A 21,495-nucleotide genomic window follows, 5' to 3' on the forward strand; every position below is an offset into this window, starting at 1 on the left:
TTGCATACACACCCAAGCTACGATCTCAGTTTGTCATTATTCCAAAAAGTCAATTGACAATGAAATGGCTTAATTGCCCTTTTGGTCTCTCTGGTTTCATGATTCAGGGATTTTAGTCCCCCTACCTATTTTCTCGCAATTTTAGTCTCCCTATTTTGTAAATTGTGCAATTTTGATCCTACCGTTAACTCCATCCATTTTTTAACCGTTTATGCTGACCTGGCTATTTTGGGTTACATGGCTCAAGTGTTTTGATGAAATGGATCTAAAACTGCACCTGGCTATTTCTGGCGACATGGTTCAAGTGTTTTGATGAATTGGATCTAAAACTGCACGTTAACCCATTTTTACTGATAATATGCACCGTGAACGGTAATAATCTTGAAAGATTAATTTATCAATTTGCATATCAAGTTTTCCTAAAAGAATAATATAACGTAGGTGAGAAGAAAATGAATTTTCATTTCTTATATTAATAGATTGCAAAGGTGTGCACATCAAAGTAGTTTTTAAAAGCGAGCCTGTGCACATCAAAGTAGCTTTAGGCTTGAACATTATTACAAGTGGAAATTCATAATAGAATAGAGACTAGAGAGTGATTGCTACATGACACCATTTGACAGCAAATGCTAATTCATGCCCACCGGGATGTCTTCTAACCAAGCAGAGTTTTCAGAGCATCAGCTTTTTGCTGGTAATGACTATCTAACATGGTCTTGGATACATATTGTGCATGTATATGTATTGGTAGATGTAGCAGATTCCACCACGCGGAAAGCGTGACGCGAAAAGCAATAATAGAAGGAAAAAAGCGAGACAAGACCTATATAAAATATCAAAAGGATGGATCGGATAATGGATGAGTGGTGAATACACTTTGTTCTTTGGTAATTGGAAAAACCAGATCAAGCAAACAAATTTTGACTCCAATGTCTGGAGCTCTTCTTCTGCTGCTGCTGGTGCTGCTGCCACTGATGAAGCAAAACCTGATCAGACTCTTGTTCTTTTTAATTGCAAAAATCAGATCAAGAAAAGAAATTGTGAATCCAAGGTCTGGGAGCTCATCATCTTCTGCTGCTGCTGCTTCTGTTATGGCTCCTCCACCAAAGTATGATGTGTTTTTGAGCTTCCGAGGGGAAGATACGCGCAAGAACTTCATGAGTCATCTTTATGCTGAACTTGACAGGAAAAAAATCAATGCCTTCATAGATGACAGATCACTAGAGACAGGCGATGAGATCTCACCTGAACTCTGCAAAGCAATTGAAGCATCCATGATTTACGTCATCATTTTCTCTGAAAACTATGCTTCTTCCTCGTGGTGCTTGGATGAACTCGTCAAGATTATGGATTGCAAGAACAAATATGATCATCAAAGGCATGTCATACCTATTTTCTACCATGCGGAACCAGCAACTGTTAGGCATCAGAAAGAGACTTATGCTGATGCGTTTGTGAAGCATCAAAACCGGTTAGTACCCAAGGAAATAATTCAGAGATGGAAGGATGCTCTTACCGAAGCTGCTGGAATCTCCGGCTGGGATTTAAAAGCTGCCAGGTGACTACTTTTTTTAGTTAATTCCACCGTTAATCATGTTTTTGTTCTTAATCATCTGATCTAGTCAATTTATAAATGTTGTTCCTTTTATATGTTCCAGAACAGAATCCAACTTTGTTGATGATATTGCACAAGATATTTTAAAAAAATTGGATCGTTCCATCTCAAGTGATAGTGATAATAAAGGAATGGTTGGAATTAACGAGCATATTGCACAAATCAAGACCTTGTTGCAACTTGAGTCAGAAGCTGTTCGAATCATTGGAATTTGGGGCATGGGTGGAATAGGTAAAACTACACTGGCTCGGGCACTGTATGACAAACTCGCGGACGAATTCGAGTCCAGATGCTTGGTTGAAAATGCTCAACAAGAAATAGACAGAGATGGAACATACCGTCTACGTCAAAAGTACTCATCAGAGCTTGGTTTTTCAGATGAAAGGCTCAAACGGGCAAAGGTTCTCCTTATTCTTGATGATGTGAAAATTTCAAGAATTGATTGGAGGGCATGGAAACTTCGGTCAGGGAAGTAGAATCATTGTGACTAGCAGAGACCTGCAAGTGCTTAAGAATGCTGAAGCTGATGAAATATATGAAGTCGAAGAGATGAGTTACCAAGATTCTCTACGACTCTTCATATCAAGGGCCTTTAAACCAAACACTCCCGTGGGAGGTTATGCGGACTTGGTAGAAGAGGTATTAAAATATGCTAAAGGGGTTCCATTAGCTCTCCAAGTTTTAGGCTCGCTGCTTTATGATAAAGAAAGGGAAGTATGGAAAAGTCTACTGCAAAAGCTGCGAAAGCTTCCCAATCGTCAAATTATCAATGTGTTGAAATTAAGTTATGATGGGCTGGATGATGAAGAGAAGAACATATTTCTTGACATTGCCTGCTTCTATGTAGGCTGGGATGAGGATGCAGTAGTGGCTCTCATAGATGCTTTTGGTTTCGCTGCTAAAGTTGGAATGGATGTTCTCAAAGATAGGGGCCTGATATCTATTTTGGGAGATAAAGTCATGGTGCATGATCTAATTCAGGAAATGGGAATGGATATTGTTCATCAAGAATGTGCCAATGATCCTGGAAAACGTAGTCGTTTATGGAACCATGAAGAAATTTGCACTGTATTAAAAAAGGACAAGGTATATTCTTATGCAGCTCAACCCCTGCACGATAACTCACATATAGTCTCATGGATTTACTTCTCACATACTACAAAGTACTTAGCAGTTATTTAATTTCTTGCAACTAACTACACATCCTTTCATGTTATTATTCATCTTTAATTCCTTGCTTTTACTTTTACTTTTAGGGGACAAATGCAATTCAGTGTATATACCTTGACATGGGCACGGAAACCTTTGTTCAACTACATCCTCAGATTTTTAAAAGCATGCCTAATCTGAGAATGCTTTGTTTTCATAAGGGATATTTTTCTGAGCAAATTCAATCAAATGTGACCCTTTTTGGACTTCTTGAAAGTCTTCCGGATGGTTTAAAATATCTTCATTGGCATGGATTTCCTCAAAGATCCTTGCCGCTTTGTCTTGAAAATATTGTTCAACTTGATATGCCTCATAGCGAGCTTGAACAACTTTGGGAGGATGATCAGGTAGTTCAAGTTTTATGTTGCGTTCCTTTGTATTTTAGCTATGAATTGCAGTAAAAATTGAGGAACTAACAACATACAAAGAAAACACAAACTAGACTGAGTACGTGAACAAAACATAACGGACCAAGTCCTAATAATTTTTCATAAGTAATTTTTATTAAGCCAAAGTTGAATTGATAGAAAGCACAATGTTGCGTCAACCCATTACAAATACATTAAAGTTTTGTTCACACACTTTCACCTTGGTTAAATATGAAGGGAAATCAAAAAAAATGAGTGATATGGTAAGTGAAATGATAGGAAATACAAAAAAATAGAAAGAAAAATGAGTGAAATTGAGATGAAAAAGAAAGTAGAGTGTGTTTGTATCGAAACTACTGGCAAACATCATAAGCCATATAGAGCTTAGCCTTTACTAGCAAAGTTACCTAGATGGCAAAGCTTCCCCAATGACACTACACTAATACCCTTAATAGAATTTGTGAATTATCAATGTTTAATTCCTATACTACCCTTGTTAATTATTGGCTATCTCCCCTTCGTTTCTCTTTATTTTATTTTTATCGCATGTCATTTTTTTAATTATATATAAATAAATAAGGTGTACAACTGGTAGATAGTTGAGCTAATTAGACATATAGTCATCTCATAGCCAAAAAAGTATATATTATATTAAAAAGGCTTTTTACATCAGGAATTACCGAATTTGAAAAGGCTCCATCTTAGCAAGTCTGGGAAGTTGATTCGAATACCAGATCTTTCTAAGTTCCCAAATATTGAAGAAATAAATCTTGGTGGTTGTGCAAGCTTAATTGAAGTTCACTCCTCGAGTTTTCTCAGCAAACTCAAATGTTTAGAGTTAAATGATTGTGGTGAGCTTACGAGTTTAAATGTTCCTAGCAATATTCTATCGAAATCTTGTGGAAAAGTGGGGCTCGATAATTGTCGCAAGCTCAAAACGTTTTCAATCAAAAGAACTTGTACGGAAACAGAGGTATTAAAAGATGATGGGCCCTCACGATATTTCAAGCGTACGAAGTTGTCTCTGAGTGGTTGCTCAAATTTGAAAACTTTTCCTGAAATTGACAACACAATGGAAAATTTAGCGGTGCTTGAATTAGACCAAACAGCAATACAAGAACTACCTTCATCCCTTCACTGTTTGGTGGGGCTTGAAAAACTGATCTTGCAAGGTTGCCCAAGGCTTGAGATCATTCCCTGTTCCATTGGAAGCCTCACCAGACTCTGGAATTTAGACTTTAGCTGCTGTGAATCACTTGAAACTTTTCCAAGCACCATTTTCAAATTGAAGTTGGAAGCACTCAATTTTAGAGGTTGCTTAAAGCTAAACACCTTCCCAGAGATCTTGGAGCCTGCAAAAAGTTGTACTTTCATTAACTTAGCAGGAACAGCAATTAAACAACTGCCTTCATCTTTGGACTTCTTGGTGGCTCTTAAAACCTTGTCTCTGAGATTTTGCCAGGATCTGGAGTCACTTCCCAACAGCATTTGCAATCTAAAGCGTCTCTCTGAGCTTGATTGTTCAAGTTGTGGTAAATTAACCGAAATCCCAAATGACATAGGCTGCTTGTCATCATTAAGGAACTTGATTCTGAAGAATACCGGAATTGTGAACCTCCCAGAGAGTATTGCTTATCTTTCAAGCTTGGAATCACTTAATGTAAGTTATACCAAAATTGTGAACCTCCCAGAGAGTATTGCTCGTCTTTCAAGCTTGGAATCACTTAATGTAAGTTATACCAGAATTGTGAACCTCCCCGAGAGTATTGCTCATCTTTCAACCTTGGAATCACTTAATGTAAGTTATACCGAAATTGTGAACCTTCCAGAGAGTATTGCTCAACTTTCAAGCTTGAAATCACTTAATATCAGTGGTTGCAGAAAGGTTGAATGTATCCCACAACTTCCACCATTTCTGAAAGAGTTATTGGCAATTGATTGCCCATTTATTAGAAGAGTGATTTTTAATTCAACCTTCAAACACCCGTCAGATTCCAAAAAAGGCACCTTCCAATTTCATTTCACCAGTAATGAAAAACAGTATCCAAGTGCTAGTAGTGATGTTGTGTCTGATGCAAGGCTTCGGATCAGTGAAGATGCATATAGATTTGTGTACTATTTGTTTCCAGGGAGTGCAGTTCCTCATTGGTTCCCTTATCGTTCCAATGGAAATTCGGTAACTGTGGATAAAGATTCTCTAAATTGGTGCAATGATAACAGGCTCATCGGTTTTTCTATGTGTCTCGTTTTGCAACTGAAAGATACAAGATATGGTCCTTTTCAATGCAGAATAACATTTAAATCTGATGGCCGCACATACACCCTTCCCCAGGAAGCCCAGCTTAGAAACTCTTTCTCTTTCAGTGCTCAACAAATGGGACAGAGAGATCACACATTCCTATGGAAATCTTACTTAACGAAGTCGGTCCACAAAGGGATCTTTCATGCCTCCAGCTTCACTTTTAGGAACACATATAGGCTGTATTCTGAAACAAGTTATTTGGTGAAAGAGTGTGGAATATGCCCCCTTTATACCAAAAGAAAAATATGATATCGATGGCCTTGTTGGCTCTCTCCGAATTTCAAATAATGACTTGGAAGAAACGTAGTGGGAAGAGGTAGCGTGTGAGGTGAAACCTGCTTTCATATGGTTTCGCTGTGAACCACGACCATAGTTTCATGACTTGGAAAAAGAGAGTTCTTTGGAGATTTTTATGGAATGTGTTGTCAACATTACTCATCACAGCATAGGTTTGAATTGTTCTGTCTTTTCGTATCTGTAATAATTCCTTTCTATTCTTACCGTTTTGCTCCTTGTAAATGTAATTGTTAGCATCATGCAGGGTAGAGGTATAAATTCTTCAAGATCTCCATTTGAAATGGTTGGTAAGTCAATAATTGTGTTAATGGTATTTTCAATCTAATATTATTTCCCTATTTTTATGACAAGGTTTTGACTAATTGCTGTTGTAAATGATTCTCGTATCAATGAATTAGGTGGTTTTTCCATGGAGTTGTAAAACCAGGAAAGTTTTCACTTTTGAATATTTTGAGAGAGAGCACAACTTTGTGAAATTGGTTGAATAGTTAGCAAATGTAACTGCTATTATTTTCTTCCAATATTCAATCCGTTCTACCATGTATTGCTTAGCATGTAATTATGCTTAATGAAGATTTGATACGAAATACTAATGGAAATGTTGGTTTACTTCGATATGCAAAATCTTTTGCATGGTGTGACTCTGTTGCAATTCAAACACGAGACAATTAGTTTCAATATGTGGAAAAAGAGAATTATTTAGAGATTTTTATGGAATGGTTTGTCAACTTGATCTGTTATAACGCAGCTGCAAAGTATTCTTACCATTTATGCTCCTTTAAATTGCTAGCATTGTGCTGGGTGTCGCCAAATATAGCTGTTGACATGGCATCAGAGGCAATATAAATTCTTCCATGACTCCATTTGAAATGGTAAGTCAATCTTTGAAATCTTGTCAAGCTTAATATTCCCAGCTTTTATGACAAGATTTTGACTAATTGCTGTTACAAAAGAATCTCATATGATTGAATTAGATTAGTCCATGGAGTTCTAAAACTGGCAAAGTTTTTTGCTTGTTCAACCTGGAATAGCTAATTATAACATGTTGCTTCTCAGCCATGTTGGTTTTGGTAAGTTGTGCTTTCAAGTCTTGTGAATTTGCTTTTACTTTGTGTTTTAATTTATGTGTTGCTAGTGATTATTTTTATTGCTACAGGTACTTCAAAATCATTTGGATGGTGGACACCCCCACAACTCTGTGGTCTCAATTTCTGTGCTCAGGTGCTGCTTGGTGAGCTTGACCCCACTTTATGTTGAGCACGAGTCATCACTAAAGCCTACTCAGTACTCATATTATTTGAGTCCATGATTTGGTAGTAGGCATGTGCATGTAGAGTTCTGGTGGGTTGACACTTGACAGTTAGTTTGATATCCATTTTAAGTTTTTAATGTACATTAACTTTTTGAGTAATTTCGATATAATAGTTAAAAATAACAGCCAAAAAAGCTTTATTTAACACTACAATGAAGATCAAATAATTTCTACGTAACTATTTATACAAACTAAAAAGTTATCATTTTTACTTATTATTATTTTTTTTAATTTAGGGTTATATGCAAATGGGGAATCCTTTTTTTTTGTATGCACTCACAAGTTCTATTTTTTATCAGCAGTTTGTGAAGATGTGCACATCACGGAAGAAAATTCACAAAGATAAGGATGCTGAGCCTACTGAGTTTGAAGAGTCAGTTGGGCAGGTGTTGTTTTGAATGATGTCGTTGATGCACTTGCTGATTGCACTTTATTTTTCCAATGTATAAGTGTTTTTATTTGAGTCCATGATTTGTAAGTTCTTTAGGCATATCATGTTAATTGTGGGTTGACAATTTATTTGAAATCCATTTTAAAATTTAATGCACAATTTTTTTAATACAGCTTGAATCTTTAATTGCTTATGAATTATAGTTTGATTCTGTATTGCCTCTACTGCTTTTGAACATTTTCAGAGAGAGCACAACTATATGATGTCGGTTGAAAAATCAGCAAAAGTATCTTCTATATTTTTCTTTTTCTGATATTCAATCCGTTGTACCATGTATGGCTTAGCATGTAATTATGCTTATCAAAGATAGGATACAAAATACTAATGAGAAAGTTGGTTTACTTGGATATGCAAAATCTTTGCATGGCTTGACTTTGCTGCAGTTCAAACAGGGAGATAAATAGTCTGGAGACGTGGAAAAAGAGAGTTATTTGGAGGTTTTTATGGAATTAGTTCAAACATAACTCATCTCAGCATAGGTTTGACTTGCTATTTTTCCTAACTGCAATTTATTTGTGTTCTTACCATTTCTGCTCCTTTAAATTGTTGGCATTGTGCAGGATGGCACCAAATGTAGCTGCAGGTGTGACATCAGAGGCAATATAAATTCTTCAGGATCTCCGTTTGAAATGGTAAGTCAATAGTCTTGTTGATAGTCTTTTGGATCCTGTCAAGCCTAATATTCCCAGCTTTTATGACAAGGTTTTGAGAAGTTACTATTATAAATGAATCTCGTATCATGGAATTAGGTTTGTTCATGGACTTGTAGAACCTAGAAAATTTTACTTGTCAAACATTAGTTATAAGATGTTGCTTCTTTTTGATCTTGGTTTTGGTAAGTTGTGCTTCTAAGCCCTGTGAATTTGCTTTTACTTTGTGTTTTACTTTCTGTGTTGAAATAGTAGAGTTAATATCCACAAACCACAATACAGGATTACTTTTAGTGCAATTTATTTATTACATGTTGGCAGGATTATCTGTGTTATTCCTCTGTCCTGAGAAATTTCATTGTGACCCTTCCGTACTATCTCTTACTAAGTATTTTCCCCTCAGTAAGAAGTTTTGTTGAACAATATCATCTTGATTAATCTTTAGTTTGGAGTAGCTTAAAGTTTTTTTTTCCACCAACCTGTTTGAATCATATTAAATTTGTAGGATGTAATTCTATTGAGGCTACCAAAGGAAGGTTCTACTGTTCAACCTCTCCGCACCCGAACCCTTACTGCTGTTTATGAAGCAATGCTGGGGGATGTCATATCGCCTGCTGAGATTGTTGGGAAGCGTGAGGTTTCGAGTTGATGGATCCAAGATTATGAAGGTAGAGCTATTGTTTCCTATCAACTTCTTAAGTTATCGTGTTGTTCAATCAACTATCTGAAGTTTTTCTTATAGGATAAAATGTCTCTTTACCATGTCAATGAATGTACATGTATATGTTGGAAAATGAATTCTCATGATTAAACATGTGTCTGTGAAAGAAGTTTTCATTTTTGCCTATGAAGTTTGTTGTCTTCAAATTGAACCGGTGATGGGGCTGGCCCGACGGTCTCAGGCTAGGCAAAGATTCATGTTAGGCTAGTCAGGGAGCTTAAGAAGAAGTTTAGTGGCAAGGCAAGTTCAGTCTAATTAAATTTCTAGGAACCATACGATTTTCTCTTACTGCTAATGAAATTCAAACACAATCTAGCTAATGAAATACTTAAGAGGCATACATATCCTAGTATCCCACAGACCACATTACATGATTGCTTCAACTTGAGTTGAGAGTGCAATTTATTCATTATTACATGTTGGCATGATAATCTTTGTTATTTCTAAGTCCTGAGAAATTTCAGTGTGACCTTTTCCTATTACCCCATACCAATTATTTGCCCCCTCGTTATAAATTTTTGCTGAACAATCTTATCTCAATTAATCTTTACTTTTGAGTAGTTTTTTTTATTGATCAGTGTAATTCATTAAACTTCTAGGAATGTAATTCACTAATTTGTATTGCCACACGAAGGATATTGAGGCCACCAAAGAAAGTTCTGCTGTACAACACCCAATACAAGTTGGAGACAGGATATTGAGTATTCCATTGCAGAGGCTTGTTTCAATTCCTCTGTCAGTTTTGAATTTGTTCTAGAGTTACGTATGGTGTATGCTGATTAAATTTGTCTAAATATTTCTCTTTTATGCTGTATATTTTTCCTAATTTTTTTAAGTACTAAGGACTGGTTTCATCGGTGGTGGATGAAATTCATTTTTCTTATGAATTTCAGGCCCTCTTCTCAAAACTGAAAATAAGTTTTAAGTTGGTGTAAAATATGAGTGAATTGGATTTAACCCCACTAAAAAAGTTATTGACGGTGGTGACTAGTGAGTGTGAGTGCCAGGTTTGATCCCACATGTGCTGTGTAACACCCCGATTTCGGTGGCGTCACTTTAGTAACCAAAAGTAAACTTAATGCGGAAATACGTGAATATTTTTTTTCGATATAATAACTAAGACAAGACTGAATTAAATAAAACCCAAATGCGAAAAGCAATAAAACTATTATACAATATATATTTACAACCCCCGCTGTAAGTACCCAACCTCGTCACGAGTAACCTCCAGTGACGGAAAGTAGTAGAAAAGAACGCCCATAGGCAAAAGGTATAATCCAAAAGAAAGGTTAGGTGTCTGCAACACTGTCCCTCAAAATAAGAATAAGTCAGTCCAGATGGCCTAAAACAAGACCTCTTAAGTCCAACCAACTCTCTGTGATTCCCGTAAAGGAACCACACAAAAAGCTATAGGTGGGAAACTACCCTGTCCCCAAAGAAAACAAATGATGTTCAGAGCTAAGACTCTACTCCTACACTAATCCCATCTCGAGGAGCTCACACCAGCACTAAAACCTACATGCTAGCATGATCGTCGTCCGAATTCGAAATCCAGAACGACCTAGTCTATGTACACCATCCGTCCTCCGCTCGCTATCGCGATGCGCTCCTGTTCCAGCATCCCAACATCTAACAAAGGGCGTTTGTCCGCCAAAGCACACACAGAAGACGCGAGGGTCAACTCCAAAGAATGACATAAATAATAGCACCAATAGATATAGATAAGAGAATAGCCACTTAGGCTTATAGCTAGGGATAACATCCTAGGGTTGCATATTCCATAATGAACTTAACAGCAATAATAACAATTAACATGTTCCAAATAGGATTAACAAATAACAATCACACTCGACAACTAAATCAGTATGCATGAATGCAGGATGATTAGTCAAACAACGTCTCCGACTCTCACTCGACACGTCGCCACGTGTTCTAGGTAAATTAAAGTCTCTAAAAGCTTACCCTAAGGTAAAGTCGATTCTGCGACAAAAGACACTTCTTCACATCAACATAGTAACTCATGATGATCTCCGGATCATCCGACTCATCTCAATCCGATGGTCACAACTGCTCAACAAGCAAAGAGTATCACATACTCGGAAACTACCGGTTTCCCGGACTTATCCCCAGGATAGCCCAACAATTAGGCATGTCAAGTCGATCCAACCCCTTGGGTTGAACATACGGACTCGCACACGCAACTCCCACAATTAGGCATGTCGAGTCGATCCAACCCATCGGGATGGACATACGGACTCGCACACGCAACAAATGACAACGCCAAGTCGATTCACTCAAAGGAGTCGAACATACGGACGTTGCGCGTGTCCAATGACTATCGCCGAATCGATCCAATCCATCGGATTGAACATACGGATCCGCGCGTGTCGAAAAGTTGTCGCTGAATCGATCCAATCCCTCGGATTGAACATACGGATTCACGCGAGGTAAAATGGCAATCGCTGAATCGATCCAATCCCTCTGATTGAACATACGGACTCACGCGTGCCTGAGTGACTACCGCCGAATCGATCCAATCCATCGGATTGAATATACGGATTCGCGCGTGTCAACAATTATTGCCGAATCGGCCCAACCCGTCGGGTTTGGACATACGGATTCGCGCCGCAAAGTCGAAGATACACCCAACAACATAGCTACTCCAACAGCACAACAACAATAGCTGCTCCAACAGCACAACAACAAACGCTGCTCCAACAGCACCACAACATCTACATACTCGAAGCCTCTCAACTTTCTCAATGCTGGGATCCGACGACACTTCTCGTTTTCCAAAACTATGATTTGCATCCAAAGCTTCCTTCCGAGATTATTACCATTACTTAAAGATTTAGAGGTTGTTTAATGTCTTATGAGTTTTCTTTACAAAATAATTATCCTTTTAGTCTTATCGCAAATCCTATAAGTTCTCGGGATCTCCTAATCCCCAAATGACTCCAGAGAATGTCTCGATCCATAAACATCATAACAAGGCCCGAATCTCATTCGTCCTTTCAAGCTTCCTCAAAACTCTCAAAATAAAATCGGCATGACCTGCCCGCTTTTCTCACCGTTCAGAAACTCAGATTCCAGTACAGAGCATATTCAATTCATCACAATCAACAACATGTCATATATCGATAAATCGCATCATAAACACTTAGCACTTAGCATATAAAGCATGCACCACACATCCTAGATTACCCACATAACACATAGCATGTAAGTCAATCTCAAAAACATTCAGTAGATGAATCATCTACATTGTCAGCCGAAGCCTCAGAAAACATTTTCCAATCACACACAATTCCAGTGCATAAACAGTAAACAATGTCGAAACATCAACCCTAAGCATTAACTAGAGATTCAGTGAGAAGCCCTCACCTGTAGATTCTCCAGGACGATCTCCTAACACTTGTTCACAATCAAAGGCTTGCTCCTCTGGGAATTCCTCAAAATCACCTTTAGAGCAAAACCACAGAAATACTATCAGAATCTATCGAAAACTAAACTATCGATACTTACTAAGGTTACTCGAAGTAATCTATACTCTAAGGTACGATAATCTAGCGCGAAAGACAAGTTTTCGGAAAAGGAAATTTTCCTCCTCCCCCCTAATAGGGCTCGGCCACTTTGTGCAATTATGGGGCTCGATTTTTCTTCGATCAAACTTGGTTCCTATGCTTTCATAAGCCGTAACTAAGGGTATTCTGAGCTCGAAAAAATTATCGGATCAAAAACTGTCGCAGGGGTATTTTGGTCATGATTTTTAACTTAGGATTTTTCAAAACTGAAATCCCAAAAATAAAATTTTGCAGGGACGTCACCAACGACGTTTATGACAACTAATCCTACTAGCACTAAGCTAAGGCGATAGTTTTCAGCCTAAAGGTTGAAGCTTTACACCAAAAACTCCAAAAATGGGTATTTTAGGCTCAAATTGATTCCGGCGGAATTCCGGCGACATAACGGAAAATCTAACCCGGCAGAAGTGATCTTGGGCGCATAAGGAAGAGGTTTAGAATCAGAAATGAAAGATTCAGGATAGTTTTGCAAAAACCCATAAACTATCCGCTCATAAAACTCTACAGAAAAGCTATGGAAAAAGCGATCAGAGGTAAGGATTAGCGACTATACCTCGAAGCCTTGAAGTAGCAACTAACGGATCAACGATCAAGCAAACGATGAAGAAAAACTCTTCTTCCTTCTTCCTTGTTCTTGGCCGCGGTTTTGGGAGAGAAAATGGAGGAGAATTTGTGTTTTTCTTCCTTTCTTTGCTATATATAAAGGTTGGAAATTCGCGGGAAAATGAAAGTTTCGCGAATCTGATTTTTCCGGCTTCATTCTCCATGAATTAATAGATATGTTTTGGCAAAAGAATTCCAAAACTATAAAGAGGTCTCCTTGTATTTTTGGCAACTAAAGCATAGTCGGTATAAAACTATTTTACCCGATAAGTTGCTTTTTGCATCGAATGTCGGAATAGAAAACTTCCTTCTGAAGAAAGATTGAAATCATCAAGAGAAATGGGTGTATGCGTGTAGAATATTCATTTGAAGCTCTGAATAGAAAAAGTCTTCATTGTCGAGAAATTCTAGGGTTTTGAAATACCAGGGATTCGGTTTCGGCAAACTTCCGATGATTGGAATCGGACGTTCGTAGATTCTAGAGTTTCGCCTCGAAACGATTGTGATATATGGAAAAAGAGAAGTTCTAACATTTCTCTGAAGATTTTTGGAATTAACTTCCGTCGTGCCTAAAAGTGAAAATTAGCTATATACTAGGGTTTCTGACCTAGGTTTAAGCGTAAAACGATCGTGCTATAACTTTTATCGATCTGAATGCAATCCTTGAACTTTTCCTAAACTTTCTCCTTCATAAATATATTTCATTTAATAAACTTTCGTTCAGGTTTCCCTTCACATTACATCAACCCTAATCGTGAATAGGAAGTTTATTCACTTAGCATAAGCTTAAAAACTTGGGCCTTACATGCTGCAGGGTTTGGCCCCACTAAAAATGTTAATTATTGCAGTGTATTTTGTTATGGTTTAAATCGCCACCAACATATTTTAAAGCGGTTAAAAACGGGTATTAGTGCACAAAAGCTGCCATAAATACCGACTCAAATAGATTAATAGATGAAATAGGTGTAAATGATCACTTTGGTCCTTGAAAGTGTCAACCGACTTCACATTCGTCCCTGAATGAATTTTATTCACCTCGCGGTGCCCCAAAGTAGCAAACGTCCGTCACTTTAGTCCTTGACGTTAAAAAACACTAACAGACGTTAACAAATTCCTTTTTTTATTTTTTTACCTGGAAATCATTAATTTAAATTTAGAAAAAACAAATTAATCAAAAAATTGATTAATAAAACACAAAATCCTAATCTCCTTCTCATCTTCTTCAGCTTACTTCTTTTTTCTTCATCTTCTTCTTCAATCCTTTCATCACCAACTTCACCATATCAGCACGTTTAAAAAAACTTTCATCCTATCATCTTCATCAGATCATTATCCTCTCTCATCATCTTCACCCAAATTCAGAACCCTTTATCCTCAACTCTTCATCTTCATCCTCAACTTTGTTTATGTTCCCTCCCTCTCACCTGTTTATGTCTCTGCATCTCTATTTCTCTCTCACCACCTAAACCCCCCAAAACCCACGCTTCTGCACCACTAAAGTTCACACCTTTCAGACAAAATCAACAATTGCAGGTGGATTTATGTTCAAAATCACATAGGCATAATGTACAAGGACATTCCCACACATTTCTCTCTCTCTCTCACTCTCGATCTGGGACCAGTTGTTCTGGGTTTATGTTTGAGTCTGGGTTTCACCTTCAAACCCAGATGAAACCTTGAAACTCAGATCTCAGAACCAGATATACACCGTAACGCATTTTGGTTGAAGTTGAGAGGAGGATGGAGGAGAGGACGAGTGAGTATCGGGTGGAGCGCATGTAAGGGGAGGTGAGGCCGGAGGAAGGAGTCGTCGGTGGCGGAGGATGATGGGTCACTCACTCCTCACACTCTTCTGTTTACCCCCGTCTCCTCTTGACTTGCTCTTCTTGTTATTTTCATGGCTTAAAAGCTGAATATTATTACCCATAAGGCATAATATTGTTGATTATTTATGGGTTGAAAGAGGTATGGGGTGATTGGAGGTGGGGGAGGAGAAGAAATGGTTAAGAAGGAGATTTTGAATCTTAATTGTACTTTTCTATTTTAATTTATTAGATTTTTAGTTCGATTGTTATTCTAATTTAATTAAATGATTTTTCAATTTTAAAAAACGGAATTTGTTAACCTCTGTTAGTGTTTTTTAACGTCAAGGACTAAAGTGACAGAAATTTGCCACTTTGAGGGACCGCGAGATGAATAAAATTCATTCAGGGACGAATGTGAAGCCGGTTGACACTTTCAAGGACCAAAGTGACCATTTACCCGATGAAATAGATTAGTCTCATTAAATAGTCTATTCCATCTCTGTCCATTAAATAGATTAGTCTGATGCCTTAAATTGTTTCAAGTAGACAAAACCTACTTGAACAAGGATTTATGTGAGAGAATTAAAATGCAAAATAAGTGGACACAATGATTAATATTAATTACCAACTTTGAAAAATGAATAATTAGTTTACCAAATAATAAATAATTGAACCACTTTGCATAAAAAAAAAAAAATTGAACCACCACGCGTGAAGCGTGATGCACGGAAAAGGAAAAGCTGAGACAAGGGTGAGTAGGTAATAATTCAATACGCAACGCCGAAGGCACAGTACTTGTTGTTCTTCTTCTTGTTAATTGCAAAAAACCAGATCTAGATCTAGTCTGAGAGCTCATCATCTTCTTCTTCTGCTGCTGCTATGGCTCTTCCTCCTGCTCCTCCTACAAAATATGATGTGTTTTTGAGCTTTAGAGGGGAAGACACACGTACATGCTGCACTTTGCAGGAAAAAGATCAAAACGTTCATAGATTACAAAATTGACAGAGGCAATGAGATCTCAGATGAGCTCTACAAAGGAATTGAAGAATCCAGAATTTACGTCATCATTTTCTCTGAAAACTATGCTTCTTCTTCCTGGTGTTTGAAGGAACTTGTGAAGATTTGGGAATGCAAGGTGAGATACTATGATCAAAGGCATATAATACCGATTTTCTACAATGTGGAACCAGCAACTGTTAGGTATCAGGAAGGGAGTTATGAAAGTGCTTTCGCTGACCATATCAAACAAAAGTGGTATGACGAGGAAGAAATAAACAAGTGGAAGCTTGCTCTAACCCATTCAGCTGGACTCAAAGGCACGGGTGTAGATGACAAGAGGTGACTAATTTTGGCCTTGATTAAACTTAGAGTTAATATTGCACTTTTAATCAATTTTAATATATTATTTACATATTATTAAAATATTTTAGGATAATGATGAGTTAGGGAAATGATATAAACTTGAAGGTTTAAAAGTTAAATAACTCAATATTTCCAATTCATTCATTTGTATGAATATTTTTGTATGTTATAGTTTGATTTTTGTATCTGAATATTGTTTTGCTTACTATCAGAACGGTTTTGGTGTGTATAGTATTGTTGTGATCTCTATTTTACAAATTAAAAGCAACAAATATGACATCATTATATTTCCCTACCAAATGTTGTTCGATTCTTCATTCATATCGTAGAATGGAAGACTAATGTTTTAGTTACTTTTATATATTCCAGCCCAGAAACCAAGGTTCTTCGTAGTATTGTGGAAAATATTTTAAGTAAATTGAATCGTTCTTTTCCAAGTGATACTCAAGGAATGGTTGGAATTGAGAAGCATATGACACAAATCGAGTCCTTGTTGCATCTTGAGTCAGCAGGTGTTCGGATCATAGGAATTTGGGGCATGGGAGGAATAGGTAAATCTACACTGGCTCAGGCAGTACATAACAAACTGGCATCCCAATTCAGTTCCAGATGCTTGATTGTGAATGCTCAGCAAGAAATAGACAGAGATGGAATAGACTCTCTACGTAAAAAATACTTATCAAAACTTCTAGGGGAAGATATTCAGTCAAATGGATTAAATTATGCAATTGAAAGGGTCAAACGGGAAAAGGTTCTCCTTATTCTTGATGACGTCAAAAATTCGAGTCAAATTCAAGAATTAATTGGGGGTGTGGAAACTTCGGCCAGGGCAGTAGAATCATTGTGACTAGCAGAGACATGCAGGTGTTTAGGAATGCTGGAGCTGATGAAACATATGAAGTCAAGAAGATGGATTACCAAGATTCTCTACAGCTCTTCAGTTTAAATTCCTTTAAACAAATCTTTCCCGTGAAGAGTTATGCAGACTTGGTAGAAAAGGTATTACAATATGCTCAAGGGGTTCCATTAGCTCTCAAAGTTTTAGGCTCACTGCTTTGTGGTCAAGAGATGAAAACATGGGAAGATGAGTTGGAAAAGTTGAAAGTGCTTCCCAATGTTGATATTTTTAATGTGTTGATATTAAGTTACGAGGGCTTGGACCGTTTGCAGAAGGACATATTTCTTGACATAGCTTGCTTTCATGCAGGCAGTTTTGTGAATAGAGTAGTGGAATTGCTAGATAGTTGTGGTTTCAAGGCTGAAAGTGCAATGAGATTCCTCAAAGATAGGTGCCTTATATCTATTTTGGGAGATCGAGTCATGGTGCATGATCTAATACTGGAAATGGGAAAAGAAATTGTTTGTCGACAATGTGTCCATGATCCTAGAGAACGCAGTCGTTTATGGAACCACACTGAAATTTGCAAGGTTTTAAAAATGAAGAAGGTATATTCTTCTGCACCTCAAGCCCCATTTGATAACACATACTCTTGGATTTACTTCTCACATACTACAAAGCACTTAACAGTTATTAAATTTCCTACAACTACATCAATCATTTCATGTTTATTTGTCTCTAATTCATTTTGCTTACTTTCAGGGGAAAGCTGCAATCCATTGTATATTCCTCGACATCAGCCAAATACAAAATGTTAAAGTACATCGAAAATTTTTCAATAGCATGCATAATCTGAGAATGCTTTATTTTCATAAGCATTATTCTTTGCCGAATGGTTTAGAAAGTGAACCACATTTTGTCATTCCTAAAGTTCTTGAAAGTCTTTCTGATAGTTTAAAAGTTCTTCATTGGGATGAATTTCCTCAAAGATCTTTGCCGCTGGACTTTTGCCCAGAAAATCTTGTTGAACTTCGTATGCGCCATATCCATCTTGAACAATTTTGGGAGAACGATCAGGTACTTCAAGCTTTATGTTATGTTGCTTTGTATTTTTGTTAGGAATAGTCTTTGATTTTCAATCTTGTCAGTGTGGAATTGAATGCTATAAATTAGTTCTCCATGCTTGTAGTTTGTATAACAATATAGTACTCTTGTTCTTTTTGCAATCTGTATAGGTTTACATTTTTATGTCACCTAATCAATTACTTTTCACATCAGGAATTACCAAATTTGAAAAGGCTCGATCTTAGTAATTCTTGGAAACTGATTCGAATACCAGACCTTTCTAAGTCTCCAAATATTGAAGAAATAATTCTCTCTAGTTGTGAATCCCTTACAAGCCTTCCAATCGACCTTTGTAAGTTGAAATCGCTTAGAAGACTTGATCTGAATTGTTGCAAAAATTTGGAAAAATTCCCTGAAATCATGGAGACAATGGAACATTTAGCTGTGCTTATCTTAGGCGAAACATCAATTCAAGCACTACCTGCATCCTTGCACCTTTTGGTGGGGCTTGGAGAATTGAGCTTGATGTTTTGCTCAAAGCTTGAGATTATTCCAAACAGCATTTGTAATCTAAAGCTTCTCTCTAAGCTTGACTGTTCAGGCTGTGGTAAATTAACAGGAATACCAGATGACATAGGTCGCATGCTATCATTAAGGAAATTGTCACTGCAAGGCACCAAAATCGTGAACCTTCCAGATAGTATTGCTCATCTTTCAAGCTTGGAATCACTTAATGTAAGTGATTGCAAAAAGCTTGTCTTTATCCCACAACTTCCACCATTTTTGAAAGAGTTATTGGCATTTGATTGCCCATCCATAACAAGAGTGGTGCCAAACCCATCAGATACCAAAGAGGGTACCTTCGAATTTCATTTAACCAATAATGATGAACAGGATCTAAGGGCTCATGGTGATGTTGTGGCCGATGCAAGGAATAGGATCATTGAGGATGCATCTAGGTTTGTGTACTATTGCTTTCCAGGGAGTGCAGTTCCTGATTGGTTCTCTTATCGTGGCGCGGGAAATTCAGTAACTGTGGATTAAGATCTTCTAAGTTTGTGCAATGATAACAGGCTCACTGGTTTTGCAATTTGTGTTGTTCTGCAAGAAGATATAAAATGTGATTATTTTAGATGCAGGTTAACATTTGAATATGATGGTCGCACACACATCCTTCTAGACGATGACCGGCTAAACGACTCTTTCTCTTACAGTGGTCGTCAAATGGGACATATGGTGCGAGATCACACATTCCTATGGAAATATTACTTAATGGACCCTACAAGCATCTACAGAGTGATCTATAGTTTCCACAAATTCACTTTTGAGATCAGCAAGTATATGTCACACCGTCAAGAAATTCTCGAGGTTAAAGAGTGCGGAATACGCCCTCTGTATACCAAAGAACAAGATGTTTTTGGTGACCTTGTTGACTCTTCAAGTGTCTCTGAGTTTCAAATAATGGCTTGGATGAAACGTAGTGGGAGAGAGAGCCTGTAAGGTGAAGCATGCTTTCATATGGTTTTGCTGTGAACCACAACCATATCCCGATAAAATCGAAAAAAGTTTTTGCTCGGTGAACCTGAAACAGCTAATGATAAGATGTTATTTGTCATTGATCTTGGTTTGGGTATGTTGTGCTTCCAAGCCAGGTGACTTCCTTTTAACTTTTTGTTTTTCTTTCTGTATTAACTTTAATAGGTGATTTCATTAAATTCATTTGGATTTGGTGGACACCCCACAACTCTGTTGTGTTATTAACTTTGGTGTTTTCAAACTAATATGGAGGTGCCGAGTCTGATATGTATATTAATCCATGAACAAATTGGGGTAATGACACATTTTCTGCAACATGTATTCTGTGTTAATGAATGATGTTTTGATTCTGTATTTTTGTTAGATTTGTGCTATTTTTTGTTTAAAATTTGAAACCCAACTCAAACTATGGATTCCATACTATTTTTCATTTTTTGCAAAACTGCTGCTGCAGGGATTGACGATGTAAAGATAGAGAGGGGGATAAATAGAGAAAGAAAAAAGTTTCCCCTGTTGTTTGTATTTTTGGTCAACATTTTGATTGATTTTGGATTATTAATTAAATTTGTGATATTGAACGGTGAGTTGTCTACACTTCTTATGAGTAATTTTTTCTACATTCCAGTACTTTTTTTTTTGAAATTGACTGCAAATAACATTAGTTCAAAACGGGCGATGACGCCAATACATCATTGATCATCAAGTGATCCGCAACATAAGGAACCTCCTCCACCCAAACAGAGTTGGGGAAATCAGAAGCATTCATCGCTAAAAAGTCTGCAACATAATTACCAGTACGTCTTACAAAAGTCAAATAAAAAAAAACTAAAAGCAAAAAGAAAAAAGCGACAATCGCGAACAATAGCATCTAAATAGGATAAACCATGTTTCCCTTTCTTCCACCAAGTAAAGAGCTAAAGACAATCCGTCTCAAAGCACACCGAACGAAAGCCAAAATCCACAACTAAGTGCATCGCCCAACGGAGACAAGAGGCTTTTCAAGCAAAGGGGAGATAACATTCATGTACTATTTATGAATCCATTGTGTTTTAGTTAGGATTTAGAGATCACATTTAATGATAAGAGAAGTATACATTATCTATTCAAGGTTGGATCTGTTATAAATTTATCTACTTTTAGCCCACGGGATAGAAAAGCTATGGTCATATTTGGAATTTCTTAAATTTAACAATATTTTTTTAGACTTAATTTCAAAATTTTTGTGAAAAACTCTGTGTGCATGACACAGGTGATGTTATCAGTGTTGTCTTGGAACCCTCTGAAGAAGAACCAAAACACTCAATGTCGTGAGTTTTCATGAAACCGTAGAGAGAATGTGTGACGGATGGGACAAACGGAACAAGCGAACGAACCTGAAAACGAGGGTGCGATTCAAAGGTTTTCCGTTGGTTCCTACGATTGCCTGAAACCCCAAATAAAAATCAGGAATTCCAAAAGTTAAAATTTAAATTTAAATTCAAGGTGAATTTAGAAGAAGGGTGCATTGACGCACGAGCTGCATGTAAGAAGAGTGTTTGAGGCGAGAGTTGGATTCTAAAGTGTTGAGAAGAATATTTAGTTTAATTGATTTTGAAAAATATGGAATATTTTTAAATATACATTAAAAAAGTCTGACTGGACTATTTGTTTTTTAAAAAACTTAAAATCTTGCAAATGTATTTAAACCTTTGAAACGTGCAGGTAAGATGGAAGTATTGAACACAAACTATAACTCTAAATTGTTGATGAATTTAGACATACTGCGGTTCAAGACCTA

General features: G+C 37.1%; 2 pseudogenes; both read left to right on the top strand.

Moving 5' to 3' along the window:
* The first annotated feature begins 116 nt into the window (after positions 1–116).
* On the top strand, positions 117–9,812 carry LOC130711571 (disease resistance protein RPV1-like; annotated as a pseudogene).
* LOC130713465 (disease resistance protein RPV1-like) lies at positions 6,834–20,072 on the top strand (annotated as a pseudogene).
* The last annotated feature ends 1,423 nt before the right edge of the window (positions 20,073–21,495 follow it).

The sequence above is a fragment of the Lotus japonicus genome, chromosome 4, assembly GCF_012489685.1.
Source record: "Lotus japonicus ecotype B-129 chromosome 4, LjGifu_v1.2".
In the NCBI taxonomy this organism is placed as follows: Eukaryota; Viridiplantae; Streptophyta; class Magnoliopsida; order Fabales; family Fabaceae; genus Lotus; species Lotus japonicus.